This window comes from Apis dorsata, unplaced genomic scaffold (genome assembly GCF_000469605.1).
Source record: "Apis dorsata unplaced genomic scaffold, Apis dorsata 1.3 scaffold_74, whole genome shotgun sequence".
NCBI classification, from domain to species: domain Eukaryota; kingdom Metazoa; phylum Arthropoda; class Insecta; order Hymenoptera; family Apidae; genus Apis; species Apis dorsata.
In genome coordinates this window covers 466897-480579 of record NW_006263372.1, presented here as the reverse complement: position 1 = coordinate 480579, position 13683 = coordinate 466897, and the positions used below count along the sequence as shown (strand labels likewise).

At 26.2% G+C, this 13683-nt stretch overlaps 1 protein-coding gene and 3 long non-coding RNA genes across 8 annotated transcripts in view; 3 read left to right on the top strand and 1 right to left on the bottom strand.

Annotated features, from left to right (window-relative positions):
* Window positions 1–746, top strand: part of LOC116184926 — a 6033-nt gene extending 5287 nt beyond the window's left edge. Inside the window, exon 3 of the long non-coding RNA XR_004149593.1 lies at window positions 469–746. This is a non-coding gene — a long non-coding RNA (uncharacterized LOC116184926). The remainder of the gene's footprint in view (window positions 1–468) is intronic.
* Window positions 1–13683, bottom strand: part of LOC102674777 (A disintegrin and metalloproteinase with thrombospondin motifs 8) — a 66139-nt gene that overhangs the window by 34921 nt on the left and 17535 nt on the right. Inside the window, exon 1 of one of the 4 annotated variants that reach the window (XM_031508124.1) lies at window positions 5665–6022. The exons of the other annotated variants lie outside the window; for them this stretch is intronic. The gene's annotated coding sequence lies outside the window, so the exon portion shown is untranslated. Of the gene's footprint in view, window positions 1–5664; window positions 6023–13683 lie in introns of those variants that run through there. 4 annotated transcript variants of the gene reach the window in all.
* Window positions 1–13683, top strand: part of LOC102675354 — a 44150-nt gene that overhangs the window by 25960 nt on the left and 4507 nt on the right. The window lies entirely within an intron of this gene.
* Window positions 7230–8811, top strand: LOC116184927. Its single transcript, XR_004149594.1, has 2 exons — window positions 7230–7866; window positions 8456–8811. It is a non-coding gene; the product is annotated as an uncharacterized LOC116184927 (long non-coding RNA).

Here is a 13683-nt window from a genome sequence, read left to right as displayed (position 1 = left end):
AAAAAAAAAAAAAAAAAAAAAAAAAAATGAAGAAAATAATGAGATAATCACTAATGAAATATAAAATTACACAAGATCTATTCGAAGAACTAATTAAACCAATTTTCTTTAACCGCATTAATAGCGCAGAAATATTGTTGAATAACAATTCGCTTATTATAAATATTATTTATGCGAGACTCAATTATAATTAATTGATATTGAGGTTCTACAGGTAAGCACACACAAGATCCTATATATAAATGTTACATAGAAATGAAGAAAATTAAATCTTATTCCATTCTCCACTATTTTTAAATATCGATCGTCCAATCGTTGATAATCTCACGGAATGTCCCTAGTCTTCATTTTGTCTCAGGGACACATAGGGAATTATAGTTGCGTGTAAATCATCGTACACAGACAGAATGGAATACAAGTGGCGGAGCGTGATCATGAGAATTTCATTACCTTGGTACATTTTTCCAGATCGTCGGCCATGCCTCAAGGAATCCGGAAATCATTTTTATTGGAATCTTAAGCGGTCGTCATTATCTCGGGTATAAGAGAGTCTGACAAGTGGAAAAACATTCGGCGTTAATTTATAAGGGAACCCCGCGAAGAGTATGATGTATATATTTTTTAAATGTCACCGCGCAGATACACCGCTAATTAAATCGATGTTTTAAAAGAAAAATTTTCGAAAAAATGGATCGATATCTATTTCTTCGATTTTCCAGTGGGATAAAAATTTTTTACAAATTTTTTTAAAAAGATTTAAATCATTAATTGTATAACAGTAATCGTACGCGATATGAAGTTCGTAAATATTTATAACGGAAGCGAAAATTTCAAAATATGGATCAATATTTGTTAAATTTTAAGACACGTATATTTTTCTTCCATAAAAAAATTTTACCTACTACGATTTTTAATAAATACACCTAATATATTGCCTAATAAATATTAAAAAAAAAAAAAGACTTTAACTAGTGTTTTAAATTAAGAATTTATAAATATTCCAAGAACATAATATTCTGAAATATAATTAATTTTTTCGTATAATTAGACTTTTTTTTTTTTACTATTTATATTTATAGAAATGAAAATTATAATTAAGTTTTAAGCTCGTTCGAATAATATGAAAAATAAAAATGTATAGTAACATAGTAAGTATATAAGTAAGAAACAAATGAAACGAGAATTTAAAAATTTAAAGTGCATAAATCTTTAAATTTATCGAGTTATATTTCGATTATGACATAAAAAGATTAAAGAGATATCAATGAAAGCACGCATCGTACTATCGCGACGAAAGTGACTTCAACGAATGGTAAGAGAGATTTATATTGTCCCTTATCATACTGGTTGACTCATGCTTACTTCGCATTCGAATTAAGAATTTTGCATACATTATATCATCTAAATTATTCACAAATTTCTGTATGTATATTTTATGTACATACAGTTTTTTTTTTTCTTTCCTTCCTTTTTATTTTTTTTTCTTTTTTTTTTTTTTTTTTTTTTTTTTTTTTTTTTTTTTTTTTTTCTTCTAGAATTTAGAGCTATCATTTGTACGTATGTTTTTTTAATATGTTTTTTGCATATGATTCATAACGTATTAATCCGACAAAATACCCGGATATTGTACTACCTACTTGGATATAATAACAACAGATAAATCGACAAAGATTTTTATCTATGAATAATATAAATTTTGTATAATTTTTGATTTTCGATATTATTCCTCTTTGTCATAATCCAAAAATATATCCTCACATTTTTTTTTATATATATCGTAATATAGCTATCTGTGATGGGGGGATATTTCCTTTAATTTAATTTTTTTCTTTTTATTCCCTTGCCTACTCTATAGTTATATATGATTATTTATGATAATTGGTAACTGTGTAATTCGTGCAAATAAATCACGGTGTTAAATGATATGTGTAATCATTATATTCATTCGATATATGTTTATACTTATAAATGTTAATAAATGTCAGGGTCGTTTTTTTCAAGATCGATTGTAAACCAAAACAATGATTGGTGAATTTTTACAATATTTATAAACATTTTCGCTTTCAAAATGTTTATTAACACTAGAATATTTGAATAGAAATATCCTCTTTCGAAATCGATAATAATCTTTTGCGCAATATTTATTGCATATTTTTACAGCAAAAGGGTTAACAAAAATTTATTATAATAATCTGAGATAATAATTAAGAAAATTTAAATTTTTAAAATTCGATCATTTCGCGATATAAGGAAAAATACTGATATAACGATTTTATTAATAATTATATGATTTCTTTTCAACAAAAGAAATATTTTTTTAAACAAATTACTTATATTAAAATTGAATAACCATATCTTTCTCGATTTTTAAGAATATCCTCGACGAGAGAAACTTGCTGATTAGATTTTTTTTTTTTAATAGTAATATCGTAAACCATCATTCTTCATCATATCATCGTTTATTTAAATTCATATTTTTATATTTCCAATTCTAAATACGGCGATTTTAATTTAAGAAACTTATCATCGTCAAAATTTAATTGAGAAATCAATCTTTAATCTTTCCGTAAATTAAAAATAATAATTGACAAATTCACAATTGGCACCAAATCGTCAAAAATAGTATAAATGAATTGACAAATTTTCTATTTTTTTTTAGAGAACTTATTGACTTTGATAAAAGCAGAAATGAATCAGAATGAAAACAAGACGATTGTACGTCAATTAATTATCAAGTTAATTTTGTTACTCTATGATCAAAAGTCGCGTGGCCAAGTCTTTGTTATCGTAAAGAAAGAAAATCGCTGCTAATTATCTTTGTTTTTGCTATTTGCCTATGTTAGGGATAACTAGGGATTGATCACGTGATGAAAAATCACGTGATCTTTATTTTACAGTACAGATTCTACATTCGTTTATTCAGTTATTCTAATCATTTTTCTAATTTTTTTTTTTTGAATATTGCAATTGTGTATATGCATAATAATTTCATACTTTTTAAATTTTTACCTATAAATTTTGACTATTCTTGATTAATATCGAAACTTAATGTTACATCTTGTAATGCGCATTTAAAAAAAAACGAAGAAAAGGAGGAAACATTCGATCGAAACAGGTGTTTCCTAGCAAATGTATTCAGTTGGAAGTGTTGTAACCTCAATAGTGGACGTACCGATAGGCGAAATATCTTTTTTGTTCCAAAAAAAGGTAGTTGACATCGGTAAATTAATTACATTTTTAGATATCCTAGTCTGCGTTAAAAATAACGAAACATTTAGTACGAATAAAAATTTTTATGATTATATTGCTTAAAGAATATTTTACAATTTTCTTTTTATCGAGTTTAAATTTTAATATACTAATTTTTGTTATTAAAAATTTACTCTTTGATTAAATGTAATATTGATTAATACTTTAGTATTTTATGTATTATTGAATAAAAAAAAATAAAAAAATATTTCGTTATTATATAATTAATTTATAATTCAATTCTTTTTTCAATTCTTTATATATATTGAAACTTTCTAAAGATTATTTTATATCAACACAAGTATACATAAATCATATCTCATTAAATAAACAATTATATCTCTGGTATCTGTTTATATACTTTTTATTTTAAAAAATAACAATCTCTTTATTACAACAAACAGTCGTACATTAATAAATATCACTATAACTTAATTAAATGATTCACTGTCTCATTCTTCCTAATGTATAATTTAATTTTCTTTAAATATTTCATAAGACAATGGTTCAAAATTATACAAATAAATTCAATCTCAAAATCATACTTTATTCCCGTCCAAACATATATCACACGGCAAATACTATTATTACTCACGTACCTTTCCCGGTTGTAATTAAAATGCCACCACCGAGACAAATTAACGATCCCACGAGAGCTACGAGAACAGCCAGAGAAAGCAACGACGCCCGAGGTTATTAAACTCACTCTTATTATAATATGTTCACGAGTTTATATCCTAATATACGCGATTCATCCTTCGAATAGCCAAACAAACGTATTACAAGTGTCGACTAACAGTCATGATTGATGACGATCAAAAATCGACAGGAGAGAAGATAATTATTTATCACGTTCGAAGATATGAGAGACTCCAGACTGTCTGCCACGAATCAATTGAAGAAGTCACTTGAAAAATGATTAATAGATCTTTTCTTTAATTTTGCAAATTTTTGTTTTTGCTTTCTTTTCATTTTGCTTTTAGAATTGTCGATTCGTTTTATGTAATTTGTCGTGTAAATATATCGCGACATTTAGTATTAGTTTATAAATTTAAATAATAATAAAAAATATCAGAATAATGTATGTGAATTATAATTTCATCGTAATAAAACTTTATGAAATATTTAATATTCAAATTTTAATTTACTTTTAATAATTAATTTAGCCTTTCTATTGTGTTTCATGTATGATTCAGTTATAAAATTAACTTCTCTATTAATTGTATAAAAAGTTAAAAAAAATTATTTATTTCCATTAAATTATATATTTTAGTAAAATTCATTTATTTTTGCTATATCTATTTTTGCTATTTTTGTTATAAATTAATCAAAAATATATCGAAAATATTTTTAAAAAATTAGATATATATATTATATATATGTATATACGTACGATATAGGTTATGTACGGTTAGTTGACGTTCCCCGTTAATACTACATATGCAATATCTTCAAGCTTGTATTACAGTGTTTCGGACGGAACAATACTCATTGTGAAACACTGTGCTTCTGATAATTCCAGTTAGACTGCAATCGACCTGTCTACGAGTTAAAAATAACGGTGACAATGTATGTACGCGGCCACGCGAGTCGAAAAACGCTCCATATAAAAAAATTATGTAAAATATCAAGGATCGAGCCTGACTGATGTTACTAATGAAATACTGAATATATGTACAAGCGGGAAGCCGAGCAGTCTAACTGGTATAAATAATATTCAACTTCTTCATCTACATACTTTCATAAATATGTGGAAAGTCAAAGGATTATGGAAATCGATATTCGCGATATTGAATGTATATTTCAATGATATTGTTTGTCTTTTACTATTTTTTCTTTTTTTCTTTTGCAATATATATACCCGAGGCGGATCGTTTCGATAGCCAATTTTAAAAGATGATCGTTTTTTCGAAAGAAGTGAGTCATTGAGATAAGTGAAAAGAAATTTATATCTTTTCAAGGATAACATGTAAAAATTAAAAGAATGATCTTAATATTTTTTACATAACATTGTTTTGATAATCTTTTGAAAGAATTTATTTATACGATTAATAATGATTTTGTTGATTAATCTAATATATAAACTTTTAAAAATTTTTATATCTATATTTTAGATTATGATCATTGTAAATTTTATTACAATATAATTTATAAAAAATTCAAGAAAAAAAACATTTTCATTCTATCAGTATAAATATAAATTAATATATATATATATATATATATATATGTAAACTATTTTATATATCATAATATAAATACTTTAAAGTTAGTAATACACTTATTAATAATTTATCAATTAATATTTCAGAAATAAAATTATTTTATCAGAAAATAAAAATCTAACCTCAATAACTTATAATACAGAATGTTTAAGAATTAATAAATATCAAAAATGTCAAAATCAAAACTTACTTTCGACTGCATTAAAAACACAAAGAACACAACGGAAAGCAGCAAGAGCTGCGAAATATGGCGACACTTTCGTGGGGACCAATTCATATTTCAGTCACTCGTAAATCGCAACACACAATTACGGTTTTTCGCGCGTTCTTAGAATAAAGGAGAGCGACCAAGCCGGCATATAACGTTCTCACGCATATAGAGAAAAGGACTGGTGGTCACAATCTAACCTGTATCGTTTGTACGTATATATAATTCGGTGTAAATTTCTAGACTGCGTGCCACGATCTGCTCACTAGTTCTTGCGAGAACACATTTACGACTTCCGCGATTCGATATCGCATTAATAAGTGCGCCATTTCTTGCGATAGTACCAAAGATATATCGCAGTTGCGCATGACAGTATCGATCGTGGTATCACGACTACTATTGAACGAATGTATCGATACATCGATTATTGTGCGCTGTTCAATATCTGCGACACGTTTGTATACATATCGAGCCGGAATTTGATTTCTTTTCTTTATCGTAAAATCTGTCTCGTGAAACTCTAGTAAATTACCTTGAATGTACAATAAAATTTGAACTATTTTGGAACATATGAAAGATAATTAAATTATAAAATTATTTTTTCAATACTTAAATTTGTACAGGTTATGTTCATTAAAAAAGACGTGTTTAATGTTTTATTTTTTATAAAGTAAATTTTCAACATGAATTATGTGTTTTGTGTGTTACGTGAGTAAAATATTTTAAATAATAGCAATATTATATATATTTTTATGAATGTAAATAAAATTAAATAATCACATTAATGTCACATAATTAAATATTAATTTAAAAAGATTTTAAGTTATTTTTTTAAATTTAAAAAAAATGAAAAAACATCTTGTTCCATAAATTAAAGAAAACAACGATTAAATACTTTCGATTTGCAAAGCATTAATAAATCTTGTTGTTTATGTAAAGAGCGGAAATCGTTGTTCACGAAGGAACAAGATCGGCATATTTCTTGCAACGATTTCAATGGTAATTCGTGTATCGATAAAGCTTATGCAAGAGTTGTTACCCGTATCTGGAGCAGAAATTTAAAAAAAAGGTGTCAGAGTATTTCTTGCATCGGCATGAAACTAGACCGGCGAAAAATTTCGTAATCTTTTCGTGACTTTTTATCGTGCAGAGGATGATGCACGGACATGATGCATGCCTGTTTTGTCCATCATTTTAGCTTATGAAACTTTCGCAAAAAGTATTACGTTAGTTTTATGCATTATGAAGCAATATAAATAAAAAAAATCTATAAATAGTATGTTTAAACATTATTTGAATAGCCAAAAAATAACAATATTGTAAAATATTTTGTAATATGCATATATAAAAATTTAGTATATTAAGTATGAATTTTTGATAATTATTTTATATAATTCTTTATCAAAAATTTATAAACTAAATTTATTTATTTAGATAAATTTTGAAGAAATTTTTTAAGATAACAGAATTCTATTCAAAATTTTAAATTTTTGCATTTTGTAGAACATATTAATTTTTTTATTTTGTAATATTAAATCTAATATAAAAGTAATTTGATTAAAGTTCCTTAATTAACCTTTTTTTAAAATATAGTCAGATAAGTGAAATCTACTGTATCTTCTTCTTTAGATAAAAAATATACATACCTTACTAAATAAAATACTTAGCAAGTGACCTTTTCAGTAGCAATTGAAGAAGACCAAGAAAGCTCGCTTGCATAAACATTCTTATAAATTTATTCTCTATTTAAAAAAAATATTATAAACATACCAGAAATTTTTCCTACTATGTTTCAGATTCCTAACCTATTATGACTTTTAAAGTGATTCCTGCGATTACTGATTTTTATAAATGTGAATGAAGAATTCAAATTGTTTGATTATAAAAGAGAATAACAAGTTGAAAAAAATTGAAAAGTATTTTATCACTCTAAAATATATTTCCATTAAAAATATCCATATTCGTCTGAAATCACTGCAAAACAAAAGTTAAAGTATCACCAATTCCGAAGAGTCGTTTGACAAAAAGAAATTAAAAAGAAATTCGAAAAAAAAATATTGACAAGTTGATCAGAAAAATAATAGTCTATAAATAGAAACTTGTGAGGTTATGTTTACCTTCCCGAATACCGAATACCAATGCGACGTGAAAGGATCGAGGATTATACGATAAAGCTAGTCACGGGTAAGTGACCTTTTCGACAGATAATCGGAAATGAAGAAAGAAAATCTGATTGCGTAAAAGATGTCACCGGTTGATCGTCACCTATGTCAGAGATACCGCGTGCGCGCCCGCAATCCATGTTATGCAAGAAAGTAACGATGCAAAAATCACTCATGCGGGAGCTATCTACGCAAGGACATTCTCAGAGACAGTTTTCAGCTGTTGGCGCGGTTGCAATCATGTTTGTGCAACGTTAAGACCTCGACAATAGGGACAGATATTGTGGACAATTATTATCAAAGTTATATAGAGACTGTAAAATAATTATTTCATATATACATGCAACACTATACTGATCGCGTTTAATCCAACAATTATATTGTTCTATAAAGGCGATACCATTCGGATAATGTTTTCAGAGCATTATTCCTTTCACTGACAATCGACAATTGGATACATGCTCGATGCATTCAACGATCGTATCCTGAAAAATGATTTTTGAATTTGTTTATTGAAAATTACTTGAAAACTATTGGAAAAAAATTTTTCTTTTTAAAAATTTAAAATTCATTTTTTAAATATATTAATAAGTTAATTTTTTATTTTTTAGATATTTTTAAATTTGTGTGACTTAAATATTAGAAGTTCCTTAAAACAAACGATCTCGAGTAACATTTTTTTGCACGAGTCTTTCATGAGTGTTGAAAAATCGTATTCGTAACCACAATGATTCGGACCACCATGTCTGTGGTGGATGCCTTGTGATGCCTCAACCTTGACCTGTATTGAACTAGACCAAACCTTAAAGTAGGCTTTTATGCACATTTCGCAATGTTGTTCCCAACACCAATTTCACTTCGACCGTGACTCGAGTCGGAAAGCAATGTGATCCTATACGAGCTATGTATCATCAATCGTCAATGTGAACTATGGAAGTAACAATTAATTTTATTTTACTTTTTTAAAGTACTTTTTTCACTTTTTTAAAATATTAAAAAAAAATTTATCTTAAATGAAAGATTCATATTTATTTAAGGGAAAAATAAAGAATATTGAGTATCTATAAGAGAATTGATAGAAAGTAACATCTAGTATCATTATATTTGAAGAATCGTTTAGATTTTTTTATTAATTGTATTTGGATTTAAATGATTTCTAGATTAATTAATTTTTTTTTACATTAAATTTTTCTGAACTCAATTTTTTGATTCTATAAGTTTCTAAATTCCAGTTTTCGTTATACAAATTTTAAGAATAGCTAATTATCTCTTCCTTCCCAAAAAAAAGAAAATTATATTTATAATGGAAATTATATAAATATAAATATTATCTTTTTAATTTTTTGAGAAATAAAAAACTAATAAAATATGTAAATTTTTTTTAATTTTTCAAACACTAAAAGAAAAAAATTTAGAAAATTAAATTATTTGAAAACATTTGTAAATGCAATTATTATGAATTGTATTAATTTGAATTGATTATAAATAGGATGCATAATTGAATGATGTATGTGCAAACTCTTATATTAACATGAAAATAGCATTGTCTTGTTAATAATTATTAATTTGAAGATAAATTATAGTTAAAATAGAATTGTGAAACGTACAACATGCCTGTAGAATAACTACTATATGCGAGTTTCTTTTCGTTTGTCGTCCAAGAGACAATATGAATGCAAATGATGACATTGTAATGGGAGAATATAACATCTACCTATAATAAGCTATATGAAATATAGTATCAAGAGATGATAGAAAAGTACATAGAATTTACTTAATTATTTAATAGAGAAAGGAATATTTCCTTATTTCAAAATTCTACTTAATTATGATTTTACTAATCATTTTTTTTTTATCTTTTTCTTAGATTATTTTATTATAATATTTTAATCGATGCTTTCTTCTTTTATAATTCGTTTAATTTTAATAAAAAGAATAATAAATAAAAAATCTTGAAAAATTCAATTCAAAGCTAAGACAATATATAATAATTTATATAACATTACTAATAAATTATAGATTTTTTTCAAAATCTTCTGATAATTTTAACCTGCCATTTGATATTATCTTCTCATTTTTATAATATGAGTAATATTAAAGATATAATCCAATAATCTTGCATTAATCTCAAAATCTCTAATACATAGGATTTACTTAAAAATTTCATTATTATCATTATATAAATTAATTATAATTTCATTACAATTTCAAAATTTACTGTAACAAAAAATGCATTATTTCATTTATATTCTTAAAATAATTTTCATTATCTTTTCCATCATTTTTCTGAGCACGTTTCACTTATATCTTTATCAACCACCACGACTTATTATCCTGAAAGTACACGTTTGTAACCGGTCTTGTATATATGCAGCGATTTTCAACCTTGACCTGTATTCAACCGGCGTAAACCCAGGATCCACGGCGAATCGAACAAATCCAAAACTGAAGGAGCGTGAAAACGACTTTATCTTATGCCGCCTGTTCGTGCCCGTCGTTCTTTGCCGCGTGGAACGTGAAATGAAACGAAATGAAGGACGTGTTCCGCCGCCGAATTGTGTCGAGGATCCAAGATGGATATCTGTCTGGCCGGTAACGTGAATCAAAACGTGAGTTTGCTACGTATGCACACGATCGCTGAAAAATCCAATGAGCTCTTAGAAGGGTTGAAGAGGAAGAGATTGTCAAGGAACGAATGATAAATTCGAAAAAAAGGCGCGTGACAAACTTCCGTGAATCAATCCTAGAGATTCTTATCCTCTTCTTGTTTTCTTATTATAATATTTGATTTATTTTTGATTAAAAAATAAGATTTTTCTTTCTTTTTCTGTATTTTAAAAAATATTAAATTAATGAAATTTAAATTATATTTTTTATTTATGATTAATTTTTTAATCTGAAATAAAATATCTTATATTTAATCATCTATCATCTAATTATTTCTTACCTCAAAAATAATTAAAATTAATTTTAGTAATTATAAAAGATTTGAAATTTGTTACTTTATCAATTTCGATAGTTTTACTCTTAAAAGAATTTTATATTATGAGAAACAATGAAAGAGTTTATGATATAGTTTTTATTATGTCGTTTACAACCTTCTTTAAATCCAGTTTTCAACTGTTTACGGATCCTTTGACCGGACGTGGCAATTGAAAGCTGCATAATGTAAATGTGGAACTTCTGGTCAAGGATAGCGGTTTTAAAAGTAATAGCTGTAAGAGCTACCAAGTATAAGCCGTAATTCAGCCGTTATAATATTATAACCTGAAAGTATATATTATTTTATTTTTTTTTTTCATAAAAATCCTCTTAAATTGATAAAAATATTGTTGAAAATTGTTAGAATCATTATTTGTTTTACAGAAAAAAATATTCTTATAAAAAAAATATTTACTAATAATTATATTAAAAATAAATATAAAAAATAATTATTCACAGTAATTATATCATAAAAATAATTATCTTATCTTTAAAACTTAACATCTTTTGTATAATATTTTATATCAAATTTACTTTAATAATGCTGGTATTTAAAATGTATAAGTTGATAATGGATACCTTGAACGCTGTGTGAAATAAAACTTAGAATTTCAAAAATTCTGTGGATAGTGCATCATGAATAAATGAATATCGTATTGCGTATTTTCGTCGAAATAATTTGCATCCTGCTAATTGGTATCTGTTAGTTGGCAAAGTCTATATAATAGTGAGAAATCATTTAACCAAACACTTCTAACAAATTATGACATGGACTGCAATCATGAATTAATTCTGTTATTAAATACTTACAGATAGTGAAATAGGTGGTGAACAGATAAATTTTTTGTAATTCATAATAATCAATAATAATCAATAAATGTATTATAAGAAAAACCAAATTTATTCAAATTGTATAGAAAAAAATTTTATTTAATACTTATTTATTTCTAATGAATTTCTATTAATATATTTTAGGACTTATTTTTTTCTTTTTGATTATTTTTAAATTGTTTATCAAAAAACAATGTAAATACTAAAATAATATTATTTTTATATGTTTGAATTTATTCTTTATATTATATTTATATTATATTGGATATTGTCGTCCATCAAGAGATAACAATGCATTTATGAAAGTTCAAAAAAAGTTTTAAATATATAGATAATCTATATATATTTATATATAAGTAATAGCTGTAATAACATAAAATAAACAATATATAACTAAAAGTATTAAACTAAAACATATTTCTCGAAATCAATCTAAATATCTTAACTAATCCACTAATCACTTGACATTTAAATCCCGAATTCGACATTTCCGAAAATCGAATCTCATTTCCATCGAATTCAAACAAGCTCAACATATATACTTTACTCAAGATTAATCTCAAGAATTGATTCCCACGATCCTAAAATATGCATTAAACACATTGTACAAGCGTTTACGTTGATCATTCCGGAAATGTACTCGACCATATGATATCTATCAATTACCTGCGTTGCAATTAAGAAAGTTAGGTTCGAACACCGGAATCGCCCATCGGAAAGTTAACTTCATGTATTAAGCAATGTGGAAAATACCAAATTATTCTTTTTATTGATTCAGTTCACCGGATAGCTATCCATCGAAGCTTTGTGTCAAATTTCTGAAGCAATTTCCGCTTGGTTAAATTAACGAGTTTTTCACACTATAGTTTGAAATAATCTTTCACTCTCGAGGATACGCTCTCTCGAATATAAGTGGTGGCGCTGTAAACGCGTCCAAGGTTTTGTCGATTGAATTGCGCGATTCGATTCGTACGAGTGAATCGATTTTCACAGTTGGGATCGAAAAAAAGATAAAAGAAAGGTTTATGTAATGATATCAAGGAAAGAGTCTTGCCCATCGTGGGCAGATTACACAGCTTTCTGTCATGCAATTAACGAAAGAAATCGAAAGATCCTGGCATTCCTTAGCACGAGCAATGACCGTGTTATGTAACCATAATGTAACTAAAATAAATAAATCAGCGAAGCTTGAATACTGAGTAATGAACGAAACAATACTTGTTATTCCAATATGGCTGAATTTTCTTATGTTATGGTTATAAATCTTTTAGAAATTGATTGAAATATGGTATTTGACAGATGAGAAATAGAATTATTTAATAGTATTTGGAGTATATATTTCGTAAAAAAATTTATAACACAACGAAGCAGATTTTTGAATTTTGTATATGAGATTAGTAATCCTAATAATCTATGAATGTTAAAATATTCTAATGAATTATAATAGATTCTAAACTCTGAATTCTAATAGTTAATAAATTTTAGCTATATTATTCAGCCATATTAAAATAATGAGCATCGTTTTGCTCATTAAAAAAGATAAGTAGACCAGAATAGATAGTTTACAAATTTAAAAAAATATTCTAAAAGAATTTAAAATAAAAATAAACTAGGATTAAAGATTAAAAAAATAAATAACAAACAATTTCTGGAAAATTTTATGAACAATGAAATTTGAATCGATTATTTTTTAAATAAATTAATTTTTTCTATCTAGAACCAAAAGATAAAACTAAACAATCATTCGAAGCAGATATATATGCAAACAGCATACAAAACGCATTTTTACTGAAGCGATTGCCTTCTTCAAGCTTCCTCGTGTCAAGGTTACACACATTTTCCGATACTGAATATTTAAAACATGTATGACTATTGAATCGATCGATCTGCATTCGACTTTTGAATGCTAAATTGTTTCTCGTGTAAATTGCACGTGGAAAATGTTCAAAGTTGTTTTCACTCTAGACGGGCATGATAATTGAACACAAATGACGTTACGCTACGAGGAATAATATAACGTCAATTG